This window comes from Leptonychotes weddellii, chromosome 1, assembly GCF_054177405.1.
Source record: "Leptonychotes weddellii isolate Sample4059 chromosome 1, ASM5417740v2, whole genome shotgun sequence".
Taxonomy (NCBI): domain Eukaryota; kingdom Metazoa; phylum Chordata; class Mammalia; order Carnivora; family Phocidae; genus Leptonychotes; species Leptonychotes weddellii.
The window spans coordinates 77,136,763-77,154,086 of record NC_138369.1 but is presented as its reverse complement, the minus strand read 5'-3'; the positions used below and the strand labels follow the sequence as shown (position 1 = coordinate 77,154,086).

The 17,324-nt window shown below is 39.6% G+C and overlaps 1 protein-coding gene across 12 annotated transcripts in view; it reads right to left on the bottom strand.

Annotated features, from left to right (window-relative positions):
• Nucleotides 1-17,324, bottom strand: part of TMEM108 (transmembrane protein 108) — a 547,759-nt gene that overhangs the window by 397,934 nt on the left and 132,501 nt on the right. For 9 of the 12 annotated variants that reach the window (XM_081826313.1, XM_081826322.1, XM_081826332.1 and 6 more), the window contains 2 exons: nucleotides 16,152-16,357; nucleotides 14,317-14,451 (listed from right to left, as the gene is read on the bottom strand). The exons of 1 other annotated variant lie outside the window; for it this stretch is intronic. The gene's annotated coding sequence lies outside the window, so the exon portion shown is untranslated. The remainder of the gene's footprint in view (nucleotides 1-14,316; nucleotides 14,452-16,151; nucleotides 16,358-17,324) is intronic. 2 more of the 12 variants (XM_081826326.1, XM_081826382.1) reach the window with 1 other exon arrangement.

The window sequence follows — 17,324 nt, the reverse complement described above, 5'->3', positions numbered from 1 at the left end:
ATATCTTGGTTATATCTGCATCCATTTGTAAATGTGCAGCATAAGTCATAATCTCTGAGTCTTTCCTGTTTTGGGGGCTCCTCCTCCTAGTCATTCTGTTGATGGGTGTTTGAGGGAATGTATAGAGTCCAAATTATTGACCAGAACCCAAGCAAGAGGCACCTGTTTTCTTGGGACCTTAGGGTTGCTGACCTCTTGTTTTCCCAGCCTGTCTTCTGTGGGAGGGGCCTGCCGCACTGTTACTCAGGCAACCCCGTTTGGGTGGAGTTGCCCTGTGCCCCTGTGGTGGGGGATGGGCTCAGTGGGAATCAGTCTTTGGGGCTTTTGTTCTCTGGTGGCTTTCTCTGGCGGCTCCGTGTCTCTTCCACGAGTCAGAGCAGAAGAGACCGTTTCCAACCCTCTGCCTCAGAGCAGAGAGCCCTCAGTCTGTTCTTCAGTGAGGTCTCCAGGCCACACTGTCTCTGTTTCTGTCCATGCTGCTATAAACTGCAGTGGCCTAGGCTGTGCACCCCTCCGCAGTCCTCCCAGTCCTGCCTCCAGGTCGGGGCACGTCTCTGCCCTTTGTGCTTCTAAAACCGCCAGCCACTCCCAGTTCGTGCGCACACGACTCTGCGGCTTGGGGTTTCCACCCTGGGGGTTGCAATTCAACAGTGCGACCCCGGCGCACCGGGTTTCCGTCTCGGAGGCTAGAGTTCATGTGTGCATGACCGTCGCTCCGAGTTTCTGTCTGGGGGGCTGCGGTTCATGTGCGCGCCACCCCACCAGTCTGGTTTTGCACCCCGGGGGCTGCCCTAAAGTCCTTTCCCGACGCTACCAGTCTGCGAGTCTGTGCCCCGTCCGCAGCGCGCGAGGCTGTCACTCACCGGCGGTGCAGGATCCCCACGGCCAGGCACCCTCCCGCTGCCGTTTATCCTCCGATATCTGCCCGCAGAATCATGGCTCTCCACTTCGTACCTCAATACCAATTGCCTGCGATATTCTGTTTGTAGAGTTCCAGATCTTCTTACATCTCAGGTTGGTTTCGTGGGTGCTCAGAGTGGTCTGGTAGATATCCAGCTCAATTCCGGGGACCAGTTGAAATAGGGTCCCCTACTCCTCCACCATCTTTCCCCCCTCTCAGTCACCAAGTCTTTTAGATGATACTTCCTGAAGAGTACGCGTATCTGTCACCTTCTCTTCACTCTCACTGCTATTACCTTAGTTTTAGTTTGAACTACCAGGATCCCTCACCTTGATTACTGTTATAGCTCCTTAACAAGTCTGCCCCAATTCCAGGTGTCTCAGAACACAGCAGCTAGAGTAGCCTTTCACAAAACTACTTCCCTGATTAAAAGTGCTACTTCATGGATTCCCATAGACCCCAGGATTCCATTCAACTTTCTTATTATAGTATGTATTTCATGAGATTGCACTGGTCCCTGATCAGAATCTAAACTCATAACACACTGAATTATAATTTCCAAAACAGGTCATTGTTTCTCTTGCCTCTAGAAATTTGCACCTGCCCCTCCTTTTGCCCAGCTGCACTTCCCCTCTAATCTTTCACTCTTTTTACCTAGCAAACTCTTACTTGCTATGTGAACTCACTGATTCTAGGAATCATTCACTGCTCCCCTGAGACTCAACCTGGTGTCCCATGTTTACCCCATGACAGGCCACATGCATCTGTATAACAAGGGTTATGCAGTTCCTTTATAATTATCTATTTATTTGTTTGACTGATATTCAATGAGTTTAATTTTTATTTTCTTCCACCAAGGCTTTCAAATACTGGCAGATCTCCCTGTCCTTTTTCCTGGTAACATCTAGGGTATACCCCATCACTTCTAATATCTTCAGGTGTTAAAGGACAGCCTTTTTTTCTGATATTAAGAAATGCAGTCCAATTCAATATCAGCATTTCCATCTTTCACCCTGTTCTCTGATTCTGCTTATGGTGCCTCCAAGAAAAGGGTCAGAGAGAGGTATGAGAAGAAAAGAGACAAAAATCTATTTATTTAACTGATGCTGTTTGTAACTCTCATTTGGCAGTTAAATGTTCTCAGCCATATGCTGACTCTTTCACAGCACATAATGGTATATTCTTGAGTGATTTTCATGTATATGATCTCACTAACTAGACATTCACTGGTTTATAAACCTCTTCACTCCTCAGATTCTACTCTCCAGCAGAATACCCTCAAGGTGAGGGAAGCCTGAGGGTCATCCCTCTCACACGGACCCTTTCAGGATGACTCCAGTGTGGCAGTCCTTCTGCAGAGTCTGCTTGGCCCAATAAACTTCTGTACCCTTGTCCCAACAAACTCTGGAAGTATGGGCCATTCCTATTACAACCATCTCTCTTGTTTAATGTCATTGCTGTTTCCTCCACCATCCTCCAAGTAAGATATAGATCAGTCTCTAGGCCTATTAAAGTCCAAGGGACATATTTCTTGTACTCCTGGTGCCCCACAGCTCCAATTTGTCTTAAAGGGAGGCAGTAGGTATCTCCCTTTTCTCCCTAATGGGGAATGGAGGGGAATTACCTGAAAGTTCTCAACTATTATAAATTACTTTCAAATAAATTATTAAAAAAAAACTACCTAGGCCTCTCTTTCATAGGCTGAATTTAAATGAGGGCTAGGAGTCAGTCACAGGATTGACTTTGCTACCTCTTAGCAATTCCTGTGGAGATGTCCCATGCCCTCTCTAGAATATATATGCATAATATTAAGGCAATAGCGAAAGTCCCATTTGACATGTTGTTATGTTTGTCTTCCCTTGAGGACTGGGTGTGTACCTTCTTCAACCTCATATTCCCAATGTCTGGCACAGAGTAGAGCTACCTACAATAAATTGTAGGGAGTGGTAAGTAATTGCTATGCATTATGAAACATTTATGATAGAGTCATAGTAATATACTTTGCTTGACAAGTAGGGAACAGCCAAGTCTACTTGAGAATGTTAGGAAAGACTCATAAATGTGAAATTTTCCTTAAAAGTATGGGTTCTCCTGGGTGCCTGGGTGGCTCAGTTGGTTGAGCGGCTGCCTTCAGCTCAGGTCATGATCCCAGGGTCCTGGGATCGAGTCCCACATTGGGCTCCCTGCTCTGCGGGAAGCCTGCTTCTCCATCTCCCACTCCCCCTGCTTGTGTTCCCTCTCTCGCTGTGTCTCTCTCTGTCAAATAAATAAATAAAATCTTTAAAAAAAAAAAAAGTATGGGTTCTCCTTGCCCCTTAACAGGGAAACTTCACTGTTATAACCTCATTGTTACTTATACCATTAGCTTCGGTCCACAGTTGCTGTTCTATTTAGATACCAGAAAAGAGAAATAACAACACAACATCTCTAAGTGTAAATTAATCTTAAAGTCAGATTTTAAACTCAACCAAACTCCAAATTTACTGGGCTTCTTTTCCGATCATAACTTGTTGGAGAGCTCAGCAGGAGTCTAGTCAGAAATTATATTTAAAGCTAAACCATTTATTCTTTTTCATTTGAGTATATATATATATTACAAAAATGTGGCCATTTGGCAATGTTCCTAATCTCTTTTAAATTAAATTAGGCTCTATGACTTTTAAACACTATTGGACAGGCTTCTTCATTGTATTACTATGTTAATTTCTGTGGAACGCTTTTATTTTACCTCCATCAGACTGTTTATTAACATTCCTCATGTTTTCCTCCAGTTCTCCATCCTCCCCTGTTGCACAGATATTCGCAGAGCACATAATTCTAGTCCACACCAAGGAAATAATGGATCTTATAAATGCTGAGAGTGAGGAGAGTCCCTAGAAGAAGGGAGAACTGGAAGAAGAAATAAAGAATACCATGGGTAGTTGAAGGCAAGCATAGAATTCCCTCCATTTCCAACAGAGTTCATTCCAGCCATTATAGTTTCTTTATTCTCAAGCAAACATGGTAAGTGCAGGATAATCTTAGAAGGCATAAGATGCTGGGTGACTTTTACAGAAAGATACAACCACAGGGGTAAACAATTCTAACAATAACCTTATTTATACCTACAACATCATAAATAAATTTAAGTTTAATGAAGTAGACATGTATTTGTTTATTCCACTGGTGCCATAAACAAGATATAGTTTTAGATTGGGACACATTTAACTGCTATACTCACAACATATAGAATACCCATAATTTGCTAAATGTATAATTGAATGAATAACACATACTCCCCACCAGGGTCTTCATGTTTATGAGAAATGTCTGCATCACTCAGGACTAAAATAAATAGCCTTGAAGCTAAACACTAATCCTCTTAATCATTTGGTACATACCTGTTTGGAAAGCAACCGTATAGCCAGTTATTTTAGCTGAATCTTTGCTTTCAAATCAGAGGGACTCTCTCATTATGGTGAATTTAAAGGAGGGGAGACTGGCAAGGAGGCTGTTATTTGGACACTGTGCAGTAACCTGATTTTACAATTTTTGTCTCCCTCTATTTCTCAGCATTCCCAAATAAGCAGCCTGAAACTGACTGGAACATGAGCAGTGGCTTTTTGTTCCAAAACATTTTTGTTTTTTAATTTTAGGTGAGTTAAGTTGACCTATTTACATTGATGGGGCATCTGTCACTCCAAAAATCCTGGATAAGAAAGATTGAATCAGACTATGGGAGACCAGCCAAGATTGAACTAATTTGCTATTGCTTTTGGGGGGCCAAGAAGATAAAATTTGTCCCTAGCAAGAGAGGTAATGATTTTCCCTAAAGAGAATAGTTGTTTCTCCTCTTAATAATCCTGTAATAAAGGAAAGCTCAAGGGAGGAATTTTGACAGTCTTTGGAATGGAAAGGAGAGGGAACTCCTCATTTCTCTCATCTTGACCCAGAGCCTTGAAGAATATTAAAGCAGTTATAGTGTAGGGGGTGAGGCCAGCTACTAGAGAATTCTGTTATTGCCTGTGGTAGCCCAGGAACTACACCAATACCATGACCACAGCACAGAGAAGGGGCACTACAGGAACGCCACAAAGAAACTTGGTGGTGAACAAATTTCTAGCAAGTAGGGCAGTGGGTACATATGTTAAGCTAAAGTTAATCAGGATACATTCAAATATGGATGATTACTTGCTATCATTAGCCAAAGACTATTTGCCTTGATATGTGAAGATTCTTATCTTTATTTTTTTTAAATATTTTATTTATTTATTTGAAATAGAGGGAGAGAGCATGAGCAGGGGGGAGAGGGAGAAGCAGGCTCCCCACTGAGCAGGGAGCCCAACATGGGGATCTATCCCTGGACCCCAGGATCATGACCTGAGCCGAAGGTAAATGCTTAACTGACTAAGTCACCCAGGTGCCCCAAGATTGTCTTATCTTTATAAATAAATGTTAAGATTCCAGTATCCATTGATTCTTTAATCCAGAAATAATAAATACCACAATCCAAAATTTTCACTGGGCTATCCCCTACTCTGGGTAACACCTTTGGTGAGACATCACTTTGATTCAAGGTTAAATTCTGTACTTATTCCAAGTGCCTCCTGCCCCTAAGAAGATTTCAATCTTTGAAATTATGTCAAAAATTCTATTTACATATATATATAGACTAGAGGAGATCCTTAAGAATGAAAAATTTAGGTAGGGAAATTTTTAATATTTTTATCCAGTAGCTGTGATGTGGCCATTAAAATTATGGTTTCAAAGAATGTAAGTGAGAAAAAAAGCAGGATAGTAAAATGAATGCCCATTAACCCTGAACCTAAATTCATCAATTATTAACATTCTGCTACATTGCTCTTATCTCTTTCTCTTTCTTTCTGTATATACATACAAAGTTCTTGATGAGTCATTTGAGAATTGAATTAATCACAGACATCATAATATTTCATCCCTAAATACCCTAAGAACAAAGACATTCTCCTATATAACCACAATATGGTGTTCACATTCAGAAAATTTAAACCCGATACAATATTATTACCTAATATTCAGTCTGTATTCAAATCTCCCTAATTGTCCTGGTAATGTCCTTTATGATTGTTGTTGGGTTATTTATTTATTTTTGATCCAGGATCCAATCAAGGATTATGTAATGTTTTCAGTTGCCATGTCTCTTCAGTCTCCTTTAATTCAGAACATTTCCCTAGCCTTTTTCTGTCTTTCAATATCTTGACATTTTTTAAGAGTCCAGGCAGGTTGTTTGGCAAAATGTATCTTAAATTAGATTTTTCTGGTTGTATCCTCATGATTAGACTCAGGTTGAACATTTTCAGGAATAATCAGAAGTAATGTGATGCCCTGAATGCATTTGCAAGGCTATTCACAGGCTGGCCCTGCCCATCTCTCTGGTCCCATAATTTGCTGCTCTCTCTGTGATCTTTCAAGTTCTAGCCAACAAACCTCTTGTAGTTCCCTCATTCACTTGGATTATTGGCATATATATTTCTGATCTAAACTTAAATAACCATGACCCTTCCTTAACCCCTTGGAGTGGGCCAGCTCACCTATGTACTTGTGTAATTATCTTTCCTTTTAGACCATTGGCTTTCAAAGTATGGTCCTCAGACCCCTGGAATCTTGGGACCATTTTATGGGGTTTACAAGGTCAAAGCTATTTTCATGATAATACTTAAGATGTTATTTACTTTTTTTATTGTACTGACATTTGTACTGATGGTACAAAAGCTATGGTGGGAAGCTGCTTGTGCAAACAGTAGCATTGGTCATTGTATTCTTTACCCATCCACTCATAGAAAAAAAAACAAAAACGTGAGTTTTACTTGAGAATGTCCTTGATTAAGCAGTAAAAATGACTAACTTTATTAAATCATGAGCCTTGAGCATGTCTATTTATTATTATGCATGGCAAAATGGGAAGTGTGCAATAGCATCTCTGTTGCACAATGAAGTACAATGGTCATCTCAAGAAAAAGCATTTCGGTGACTGGATTGTGAGCTGAGCTGCACCCTGTTTTCATGGAGCACCATTTTTACTTGAAAGAACAACAGGCAGTTAAACTATGGTTACTTAGACCTGAGTATTTGACAGACATTTTCTCAATAAATGATCAAAGTGAGACTGTCACTTCAAGAAAAACAACTCACAGTATGTGTTGTCAATGGTAAAATTTGAACACTCAAATAAAAATGAGAATTCTGGAAAAATTGTATTTGTCACAAGTTTGACTGCCTCCCAATACTTAGACTTTTCTGATGTGATCAGTGCTGATATTAATGAATGTGATTTTTATAGATTGTATAGTGAAATGTGTCCACATTTGAAAGAGTGGTAAAACTCAGTGAATCAATGTTTTCCAAATGAACAATACATGTTATTAGATATGCAAGATTCACTGAAAGTGCAAGATAGACTAATTAATTTTAGTATGTGAAGCATTTATTTCATATATTGATATATGAATTTATCATCATTGATATGGTTTAAGATTCCACATTATAGCTAACCTTTAAGAAATTACCACTTGTTGAATTTTGGTATAGTAGCAAAGAAGAATTTTCACAATTATCTGAAAAGACTTTTAAGATACTTCTCTCTTTTCCAATTGCATATCTGGGTGAGGCCAGATTTTCCATATATACTTCAACCAAAACAACATATTGCAACAGACTAAAAACAGAAGCAGAGATGAGAGTCCAGCTGTCTTTTATAAAGACACTAAAGACAGTAGCAAAATTGTAAAACAATGCTATTCATTAATATTTTTGTTTCAGAAAAGATAATTATCTTTTCATAGTAATACATTATTTATGTTCACACGTAACAGGTTCATTATGTTATTTTTATTTTATTTTATTTTTATTATTTTCTCTTCATGATAAGTGTACTCGTTAATCCCCATCAACTATTTCACCCATTTCCCCACACATCTCCCCTCTGGTAACCCTCAGTTTGTTCTCTATAGTTAAGTCTGTTTCTTGTATGTCTCTCTCTCTCTTTTTTTTACCCCTTGCTCATTTGTTTTGTTTCTTAAAACATCCCATGCTCATGGATTGGAAGAACAAATATTATTAAAATATCTATATTACCCAAAGCAACTTACACATTTAATGCAACCTCTATCAAAATACCAACAGCATTCTTCAGAGAGCTAGAACAAACAATCCTAAAATTTATATGGAACCACAAAAGACCCCCAAATAGCCAAAGTAACCTTGAAAAAGAAAAGCAAAGCTGGAGGCATCATGGTTCTAGATTTCAAGTTATATTACAAAGCTATAGTAATCAAGTACCAGCATTTGGGACTGGCAAAAGAATAGACACATAGATCAATGGAACAGAATAGAAAACCCAGAAATGAACCCACAACTATATGGTCAATTAATCTCCAACAAAGAAGGAAAGAATAGCCAATGGAAAAAAGTCTCTTCAACAAATGGTGTTGGGAAAACTGGAGAGCTACATGCAAAAGAATGAAACTGGACCACTTTCTTATACCATACACAAAAATAAATTCAAAATGGAAGAAAGACCTAAATGTGAGACAGGAAACTATCAAAATCCTAGAGGAGAACACAGACAGTAACCTCTTTGACATTGGCCATAGCAACTTCTTTATAAATGTTTCCTGAGGAAAGGGAAACAAAGGCAAAAATAAAATATTGGGACTTGATCAAAATAAAAAGCTTCTGCATAGTGAAGGAAACAATCAACAAAACTAAAAAGCAACCTACAGAATGGGAAAAGATATTTGCAAATGACAAATCTGATAAAGGATTAGTATCCAAAATATATAAAGAACTTATAAAACTCAACACCCCAAAAACAAATAATCCAATTAAGAATGGGCAGAAGATCTGGTGCCTGGGTGGCTCAGTCAGTTAAGCATCTGACTCTTGATTTCGGCTCAGGTCATGATCTCAGGTCATGAGACAGAGCCCTGCATGGGGGCTCCATGCTCGACATGGAGCCTGCTTGAGATTCTCTCTCTGCCTCTCCTTCTGCCTCCCCCCAACTCTCTCAAAAAAGTGGGGGGGCAGAAGACATGAATAAACATTTTTCCAAAGAAGATATACAGATGACAAACAGACACATGAAAAGATGCTCAATATCTCTCATATCAAGGAAATGCAAATCAAAACTAAAATGAGATATCACCTCACACCTGTCAGAATGGCCAGGGATGCCTGGGTGACTCTGTTGGTTAAGCAGCTGCCTTCAGCTCAGGTCATGATCTCAGGGTCCTGAGATTGAGTCCCACATTGGGCTCCTTGCTCAGTGGGGAGCCTGCTTCTCTCTCTGCCTGCCACTCCCCCCTGCTTGTGCTCTCTCTCTCTGACAAATAAATAAATAAAATCTTAAAAAAAAAAAAAAAGAATGGCCAAAATTAACAACACAAGAAATAACAGGGGTTGGCGAGGATGTGGAGAAAGGGGAATCCTCTTAGACTGTTGGTGGGAATGCAAACTGGTGCAGCCACTGTGGAAAACAGTATGGAGGTTCCTCAAAAAGTTAAAAATAGAACCACCCTGTGATCCAACAATTGCACTACTAGGTATTTACCCAAAGAATACAAAAATACTAATTCAAAGGAATACATGCACCCTGGTGTTTATGGCAGCATTATCAACAATAGTCAAATTATAGAAAAAGCCCAAGTGTCCATCGACTTGTGAATGGATAAAGAAGATGGATAAAAAAGATATATATATATATATATATATATAAAATGCAATATTACTCAGTCATAAAAAAAGAATGAAATCTTGCCATTTGAAATGATGTGGATGGAGCTAGACAGTATTATGCTAAACAAAGTAAGTCAATCAGAGAAAGACAAATATCATATGATTTCACTCATATGTGGAATTTAAGAAACAAAACAAATGATCATAGGGGAAAAAAGAGAGAGGCAAACCATAAAACAGACTCTTAACTATAGAGAACAAACTGATGGTTACCACGGGGTGGGGGGGGATGGGTTAAATAGGGGATGGGGATTAAGGACTGCATGTTATGATGATCCCTGGGTGTTGTATATAAGTATTGAATCACTAAATTGTACACCTGAAACTAATATTACACTATGTGTTAACTAACTGGAATTGAAATAAAAACTTTTAAAAAAAGAAAAAGAAAAGATGCATGGTATGACTTTGATTTTTCTGAATTTGTGGAGACTTTTCTTGTGGCCTAATATGTGATCTATTCTGGAGAATGTCCTGTGTGCACTTGAAAAGAATGTGTATTCTGCTGTTTTAGGATGGAATGTTCTGAATATGTCTGTTAAATCCATCTGGTCCAGTGTGTTATTCAAAGACACTGTTTCCTTGTTAATTTTCTGTTTGGATGATCTGTCCATTGATGTAAGTGGGGTGTTAAAGTTCCCTACTATTATTGTATTACTATCAATTATTTCCATTACGTTTGTTATTAACTGTTTTATGTATTTGGATGCTCCCATGTTGGGTGAACAAATATTTACAATTCTTATATCATGTTGTTGCATTGCCCCATTTATTATTATATAATGCCCTTCTTTGTCTTTTGTGTTTTTTTAAGATTTACTTATTTATTTGAGAGAAAGAGAGAATGTGAGTGGGGGGAGGGGCTGAAGGAGAGGGAGAATCCCCAAGCAGACTCCCCACTGAGCATGTAGCCCAAAGTGGGGCTCAATCCCAGGACCCTGAGATCATGACCTGAGCTGAAATTAAGAGTCAATGCTTAACGGACTGAGCCACCCAGGTGCCCACTTTGTCTCTTGTTACAGTCTTTTTTTAAAAAGTCTAATTTGTCTGATATAAGTACTGCTACCCTAGTTTTCTTTTGACATCCATTTGCATGATAAATTTTTCTCCATCCCCTCACTTTCAATCTGCATGTGTCTTTCAGTCTGAAATAAGTCTCTTATAGGCAGCATATGGATGAGTCCACTCCTTCACCCTGTGTCTTTTGATTAGAACATTTAGTCCAATTACATTCGGTGTAATTGTTGATAGATATGTATTTAGTGCCATTTTATTACTTATTTTGTGTAATTTCTGTAGATTTTCTCTGATCCTTTCTTCTCTTGCTCTCTTTCATGGTTTGTTGGCTTTCATTAGTGATACACTTGGATGCCTTTCTGTTTATTCTTTGCATATCTATTACTGGTTTTTGATTTGTGGTTCCATTAGGTTTGTATATAACATCTTCTGCATATAGCATTCTACTTAAATTGATGATCACTTAAGTTTAAACCCTTCTCTCCTCTCCACATTTTAGGTATATGGTGTCATATTTTACATCCTTTTTTATTATGAATCCCTTGACTGATTTTTACAGAAATATATATTTTTACTGCTTTTGTGGTTTTTACTTTTTATATTCTCACTTATGTTCTTTCCTTTCCACTCAAAGAGTTCCCTTTAATATTTCTTGTAGGACTGGTTTAGTGGTCATGAACTCCTTCAGTTTTTGTTTGAGAAACTCTTTATCTCTCCTTCTATTCTGAATGATAACCTTGCTGGATAGAGTATTCTTGGCTGCAGATTTGTCCCTTTCAGTACTTTGAATAGATCATGCCACTTTCTTTAGGCCTGCAAAGTTTCTGCTGCAAATCCACTGATAGCCTTATGGGTTTCCCTTGTATGTAACTGTCTTCTTTTCTCTTGCTGCTTTTAATTTTTTTTTCTTTAAAGCTACTTTTTGCCATTTTAATTACTATGTTTCTTGATGTGGATCTCCTTGAGTTGAATTTGGGGGGACCTCCTGAATATGGATATCTGTTTCCTTCTGCACATTAGGGAAGTTTTCAGCTATTATTTCTTCAAATAAAGTTTCTGCCACCTTTTCTCTCTCTTCTTCTGGGATCCCCATAATGCAAATGTTATTACGCTTGATGGAATCACTGAGTTCCCTAAAACTATTCTCAATTTGTGTAATTTTCTTTCCTCTCCTTTACTCAGTTTGGTTACTTTCCATTACCCTGCCTTCCAGGTCATTAATTCATTCGTCTGCTTCATCTAACCGGCTATTTATTCCAACAAGTGTATTTTTAATTTCATTTATTATATTCTTTTTTATTTAAATTGAATTAGGCAACATACAGTACATCATTAGTTTCAGATGTAAAGTTCAGTAATTCATCAGTTGCGTATAACACCCAGTGCTCATTACATCATGTGCCCTCCTTACATTTATTGTATTCTTGATCTCTGACTGTTTTTTTATGTCTTTATTGTTTTTTATTATTTTTTTATGTCCTCTACTCTTTTGTCAAGTCCAGTGAGTATCTTTATGATCATTACTTTAAATTCTCTATCAGGCATATTACTTATTTCTATTTGGCTTTGGTCTCTTGCTATAGTTTGGTCCTCTTCTTTCATTTGGGAGATATTTCTCTGTTTCCTCATTTTGTCTGACTTCCTGTGTCTGTTTCTGTGTGCTATCAAAGTCGCTACTTCTCCTGCTCTTAACAATAATAGCCTTATGAAGAAGAGGTCCTGCAGTGCCCTGCAATGCAATGTCCCCTGTTCCCCAGGGCCTGGCACTTTATGAAGTGTCTCATATGTGTGTTGCATGTGCTTTGCTGTTGAGTCTTGGCCAATCCTTCAGTCCAGTTGTCTGCAGAGACTCTCTTTGCCTATTGTGGGTAGTGTTTGGTCCCCAGCCGGGGTGGGGGAGGGGCCCACGATGCTGGAGTAAGTTGTGGGGGAGGGGGAAGTGGTGCGTGGTGTAAGCAAGTTAGGTAAGGCATGCCATACTGGTTCCCACAGGTGGCCATTGTTTATAATGGGGGGCATGGGAAGGAAATGGTACCTGCAAGCTCCTTGTTCCTGGAATCCCCATGATCCCTGTCTCTCTGGGCATGCTCTGAAATGAGCAAATCACCCTTCCTCCCATCTGCCCCCCCCGCCACATATTTTTCAGACTTCTGGTTTTGGCTGTATCTGCACAGGCTGCATGTTCTGCTCCTTCTTTAAGGTTGGGGACTCTGCTTCTTAATGCCCTCCAGGCTCTCCCAGAGTGGAGCCCAGTGATCTTTAAAATTCCAGGCTTTAAGTCCCACTGATTGTAAGAACTCATACAATTTGGCCCCTCTTGCTTTCAAAGCAAATGTTATGGGGATTCATCCTCCCCATTTGTGGGCTTCCCAGTGTGAAAGTCTCTTTTCCACCCTTCTCCACACAATTGGCTCCCTCCCCACCGTAGACAGCCACAGTCTGTTTTGCTCCCAGACCTCATCTTCACCCTTCCTACTTTCTTTGATGTGGCCTCCTCTCTACCTTTAGCTGTAGAGTTTATCTGCCAATCTTTGGATGTTTCCTGGGTTATTTATACTGATGTAAGCACTATCTAGTTGTATGTGTGGGACAGGGTGAGCTTAGCGTCCTCCTACTCCATCATCTTCCTAGCAGACCTCCTATTATGTTATTTTTATTTTTTAAGATTTTATTTATTTGAGAGAGACAGAGAGAGCACAAGCAAGGGGAGCAGCAGGCAGAGTGAGAAGCAGGCTCCCCGCTGAGCAGGGAGCCTGATGCAGGACTCAATCCCAGGACCCTGGGATCATAACCTGAGCTGAAGGCAGACACTTAACTGACTGGGCCACCTAGGTGTCCCCATTATGTTGTTTTTAAATGAATTAATAAATATGCTTAAAGTTTCCTAGTGTTAATCTCTAATACAATAAACATTGACAGCTATCACCCACATAATTAGAAGCCCTTTGTGGTCCTTAGATTTAGAGTGCTACAGGGTCCTGAGACCAAAGTTTGTAATGTGTTGTTCTAGAATATAAGCCCAGTGGAGGCAGAGGCTACATCTTTCTTGATCACTGCCATATCCTACATGGGAGATATTTTAAAAATGGCTATCGGGGCAGCTGGGTGGTTCAATCAGCTAAGCGTCTGACTTCCTCTCAGGTCATGATCTTGGGGTCCTGGGATCAAGTCCCACATTGGGCTCCCTGTTCAGCAGGGAGTCTGCTTGTCCCTCTGCCCCTCCCCCTACTTGTGCTCTCTCTCACACACACACTCTCTCTCTCTCACTCAAATAAATAAAATCTTTAAAAAAAAAGAAAAAGGCTGTTAATATTTGCTGAAAATGTGATCACATGTCTGTCTAGATAAATGAATGACACTCAAAATGGACCTTGCAAGGCATTCCAGACAGAGGGAACAATCTGATAAAAAGGACCAGAAATAAGAAAATAAGGATTTAAGGAGAATAGTGAGAAACTAACTGTGTAGAGCAGACTAACACAGTGGATAAAAACTTAGGCTTTGGACATAAAAAATCCTGAGTTCAAATACTGACTCCAATCCATATTAGCTAAGTTGCATTGGGCAGATCAACCATTCTCAGCTTCAGCTTATTAGTTGTGTGTACTAGGCCAAGTTATTATCCTTCTGTGCCTCTGTTTCCTTACCTCTAAAGTGAAGATAATAACAGCATCTACTTCCTACATTTGTGCTGATAGCAGTAAAGTGCTCAGAGTTGTACTTCCCAACATAGCAGTCCTTTACCACATATGGCCATTAAGTGGTTGGTATGTGGCTAGCGCCTGGAAAACAAATTTATTTTATTTTATTTTAATTGATTGATATTGAAATTAAAATTTTTAAATTGAAGCAGTTTTATCAATATGGATGAGAGTAGAAAAAGAAATGATTTTTGGTACGTGATTCAGGTATTAGAAATCTTTTTTTTTTTTTTAAAGATTTTATTTATTTATTTATTTGACAGAGAGAAACACAGCAAGAGAGGGAGGGGGTGGGAGAGGGAGAAGCAGGTTCCCCACGGAGCAGGGAGCCCAATGTGGGGCTCGATCCCAGGACCCCCGGACCATGACCTGAGCCGAAGGCAGACTCTTAACAACTGAGCCACCAAGGCACCCCTAGAAATCTTTTAAGTATGTTTAGAACAACTTGGGTATGTGAAACTAATTTTTTCACTGTTCTTTTTATGAAATCTAAATACAGTTCAATTACTTTCAATGAAAATTTAGTGTCCAAATTGAGACATGCTATAGGTGTAAAATACACAGTGAATTTAAAAGATTTACTATCCTCCCAAGAAGAAAAAATATATCATTAATAAGTCTTTGTTGATTAGAAGCCCATTGATAAAATATTTTATTGAAATAAATTTCACTTGTTTCTTTTTATTTTTTAATTTATAATCAGAAAATTTTAAATTACATAGATGGCTCACATTATATTTCTGTTGGACAGTGGGTGAGCACATTGTAAGCACTGTACAAAGTGTTAGTGATCACTGTTTTATTACTTGTACTATAGAGATAACATTTACCTTACAAAATCATATCAAGAGAAAATGAGATGCGATATAAAACTCTTAGCACAGTACAGGGCACATAATTAGGGATCAGTAAATGCACTTGTCATCTGTAAGTGGCAAGGGCATCATGTATTCTGGGAAGATAGACCTGGAAAGTGAGGTGGGGGTTGTATATTATAGAAAGTTTTGCAAATCTGGCTGAGAAGCTGGGGCTTATTTCTCTATGCAACCAAGAGCAACTGAAGCACATGAGCCATGATGTGTTTTAGAGAGATAACTCTGACATGTATCCTCAGAGGGGGGATGTGAGTTTTGGAAACAATTCTAAGCCATTCAGAGCAAAATCTGTTGAGTAAGTTGGATGATCGAGCTGGGAAATACTGTCTGGGGTCACAAACCAAGTCTCAGTTTGAGTGATGAGTCTGGTTTCACAGGAAGCTAGCTCATAATCCAGCTTTGTGGGCAATTCCGAAAGAGAAGTTTCACAGGCGTTTTTGGGAAGTGACAGACAGCATCATTGGCTTAAGCAGATCTCCTTCCACTGTGACTATTCCAACATACGTACATTTTTGTATGTTTACACAATCAAGCACATAAATGGTGTCATTACATTTTAGTTTGTGCACTCTAGACAAAAGGCTCTTTTGTTATAGCTTTTGTAAGACAATTTCCTGATCTCAAACCCCCTAATGAGTCCTCCAAGTCCCTCTTTTGTATAAATATGCCCATCCTTCCCTAGGAAATACCTAGGTACCAAAACAAAATCCTTTCATCAGTGCCGCCCTTAGATCCAGGCAATGGAAGCCCCCATCCTGGGCCCCATACCTTTGAGGGTTCTGGTATGGCCCCTTTTCTGCTGCACTCTTCTCCTTCATGAGTTATCTAATGCTGCATAGAAAATCACAGGACAATCATTTTTATCTTTCACGGTTTCTGTGGGTTTTGAGTTTGGGAGTAGCTTACCAGGGTGGTTCTGGTTCAAGGTCTCTCATGAGGTTGTGGTCAGATGTCAGCTGGGACTATAGTCATCTGAAGGCTTGGCTTGGACTAGAGGATATACTTCCAAGGTGGTTCTCTCACAGAGTTGGCAAGTTGGTTTTGGCTGCTGTAAGATCTTAGGTCCTCTCCATATGGGCTCCTTCACAAGATGGTGGCTGAGTTCTGAGAGACTGAATATACAAATGGACAATGGCTAGGTCATATATGAAAATAGAACTCTGACCCACAACTTGCAGAATCAGCCCAGGAAGTCAACCATAACCTCTGTAGCAATTAGCCCAAAATGGTCAGGGCTTGATGAATAACTGATAGCTTCCTTAATCTTTGCCTCCATTTCCAACTTAGGACTAATAGAGAAAACCAATCACATACCATGCCTTACTTCTAGTTAGCCCAACAGCTTCCCCAAGGCAATAACCTCTAATCAGGGCACACCTGAAGCCTCCCATTTTTCCATTTTTTACCTTTCCACTCCTCTACTTTCCTTTGAATCTCTGCAAAACAGAGATGGTAGCTGACTCCCTTACTACATAAGCTCTGAATTAAGTTCCCTTTGCTTGTTCTCATTTGGGCAGTCTTTATTTCCATAGTTTTAAAAGCAAAAAGTTCTGAGAGAAAGTGTGTGTGTGTGTGTGTGTGTGTGTGAGAGAGAGAGAGAGAGAGAGAGAGAAAGTGTGAGCACAAGCAAGAGTTGGCCAGAAGCTGTGCCATTTTTATGACCTAACTTTAGAAGTCACATATTATCCCTGTACCTCTGAAACAAATAATACATTATATGTTAAAAAAAAAAAAAAAGATAGTAGGAAGGGAAAAATGAAGGGGGGCGGAAATTGGAGGAGGAGATGAACCATGAGAGACTATGGACTCTGAGAAACAAACAGGGTTTTAGAGGGAAGGGAGGTGGGGGGGCGGGGAAGAAGTCACATATTATCATTTCTACCATACTTCCTGGGTCTAAGTGGTCACAATCACCTGCCTAGGGGAAACAGGTCTTGGTAAAAACGTGTATCACTCATATTGTAAGAAATGCATGTGGGATGGGATAAATATGTAGGTTTGGCCATATATAGAAATACAGTCCGGGGCGCCTGGGTGGCTCAGTTGGTTAAGCGACTGCCTTCAGCTCAGGTCATGATC